The sequence below is a fragment of the Pteropus vampyrus genome, unplaced genomic scaffold (assembly GCF_000151845.1).
Source record: "Pteropus vampyrus isolate Shadow unplaced genomic scaffold, Pvam_2.0 Scaffold12, whole genome shotgun sequence".
NCBI lineage: Eukaryota > Metazoa > Chordata > Mammalia > Chiroptera > Pteropodidae > Pteropus > Pteropus vampyrus.
Window position 1 is genome coordinate 7,839,079 of NW_011888793.1, and position 2,425 is coordinate 7,841,503.

Here is a 2,425-nt window from a genome sequence, read left to right on the forward strand (position 1 = left end):
AGAGACGCTTCTTAATTACCTTCAGCTCAAAATAGTTTTTTATGTCAAAGAGGCATATTTTGGAGTGACCTATGCTGGTTTCTTTTAGTCCTTTAACAAAATGGATCAATTAAAAATATAAATAAACTCAAAGTATTAGCCATAGGTAAGGTCATAGCTTCTTTCTTCCTTGGGGTCCACTTCTATGAATTACATATTGAGTATAGGTCCAAAATTTAACTGAGTACAGTCAAAAATATAAAACCAGAAGGTACTGGCCTACTGATGATATGCGAAACTATAAACTCTGATTCAGACTTTTCAATGTACATTTTAGCTTGAAAGATAACCTTAACTGGAAAGCTGTCACTTTCCTTAGCTGCTTATTGATTATCCAGCCTGAGCAAATTATAATGTTGTTTCTCCACTTTCTAGTAAAAACTACATATTTGTTTGTAGGCTGAATTTGAGATTAAATGACAGTTGGAGTGCTTGATGACTTTTCAAGGTAATAGGGAATCAACAGATGTTGCTACAATGTCATCTAAACAAAAATGCTTAGATAGCATCCTTGATCATACTTATGCTGTAAAACTTTCTTAGATAGGGTCCAGGTATTTCCTTGGTTACAAATACCATCTTATTAGTACAAAAGCAAGGGCAAAAATAGCCTCCTAGATAGCTCAAAATAGCAAATGTAAACCTTGTGTAGGTTTTTTGGAGGAAGAGCATTAGAAATAATTTTATCAAAATGAACTTAGAATTAAAAATTGAATTAAAATTAATTTAAATTAAACTATGATTAAATCAAATGAAAACTTTAAAACAAAAATATTACCAGTTTACAAAATTAGAAGTGTACTTTGAGCAAGTCACTTAATAATTATGATTCTAAGTTTTCTTGACTTTAGAATAAAAAGTTTGGACTAGCCCGATATATAATACCTTCCAAGTACATATTTGTTTAAATGATGTTTAAGTGAATAAAATAATGATATATTCTAAATCTAGCAGTCTATAAATCAAATTCCTTATGTCTTCTGGTTTAGTTTATAAATTGATAATATTTTTCAATACCCATTCCTTCTCCTTTTTTTTTTCTTTATCTTATAATTCTGTTTAACCTCAAGGTAAAAACTAGCAGTTTTCTTTTTTTTTTCTCAAAGATAAATGCTGATGATGTGTTTAGAGGGGAATGAACATAACAGAGGCACCAAAGACATAGTTTTTTTTGTTGTTGTTTATCTGACTGATCGTCTAGTAAAACAACAGTATTTAAAAAGTAAACCTTGCAAACGTTTGTTATGAAAAAATGAGTTTTTTATTATATATGCAAATGTTAATTATAACTTCAAACTTGAAAATGACTCATTAAATGAAAAGAGGAGCAGTATTATATATGTCATAAACATCAAAAAGAATATGTTTGGCTTAGCAAAATCCGGAAGGAACTACATTTGATAATCTTGATTAATTTTCAAAAGCTTATACTGAAAAGTCATGGCCACTATGACTTCAATGCAATTTGGAGGTTAGGAAGATCAGTCAGTAACTAAAAGCAAAGCCTGAGAGTTCTCTGTATATATTAGCAAAAGAATTTAGAGTATTCTATCAATACTAGTATGTGACATAATTCTCTAGAGCCAGTGAATTTGGCATGAGGTCTTGTTAAAACTGAGTAAGTTTGCTAATAAAATCACAGCTGATAAATCATGGAATACATCAAGGCTACGCAAATATGATTTGTTGTTTTTATCCAGATATTCCTTAATGAATTAATAAAATTAAAAGCTTGATTTTCTTATTTTTTAAGGGCTTGTCAAAGGCAATTTTAAAGTAAGAATTAGAAGTTTTATATCTTTCAGTGCAGAGTGAAATATGGGCTGCCTTTATCCAATATCAGAGCATCACTGGGACAACTGGACTCTTGATTCAGACTGTAGCCAATAGCCTTACTTGAGCTTGTAGGAAAAATAATGATGTCCTACTCTAGCCCAAAGAGAATAACCTGGACATGGTAAGAGATTACACATAACCCCCATCATCACCTTAGGCTCTCATACGACTGAGTCAGTTTGAATAGAGGAACCCATTGGTTTAAAGAACTGATTTACTATTTTTATAGCTTGCCACAAAATAAATGTTTGCTTATGTTTATCAGAATAGGAAAATAATATTATTTTAAAACTGACTAATATGAAGAATTTGGCCTAGGATCCATCTAAGAGAAAGTATTATTCTATTATATTATATTAAATAAAAAAATCCATTAATGACATTACTGATAATGCAGTGCAAACCACATAATGCTGCATAACACAAATTTAAACAAAAAAAGTAATTGATTATATAGTAAAGTGGTAGTTTAAACTTGTTTGATTTGAAATCTGTATAAACCTACAATTACAAATGCGAAAGATTGTTATTTTAAAAATAAATGATTAAT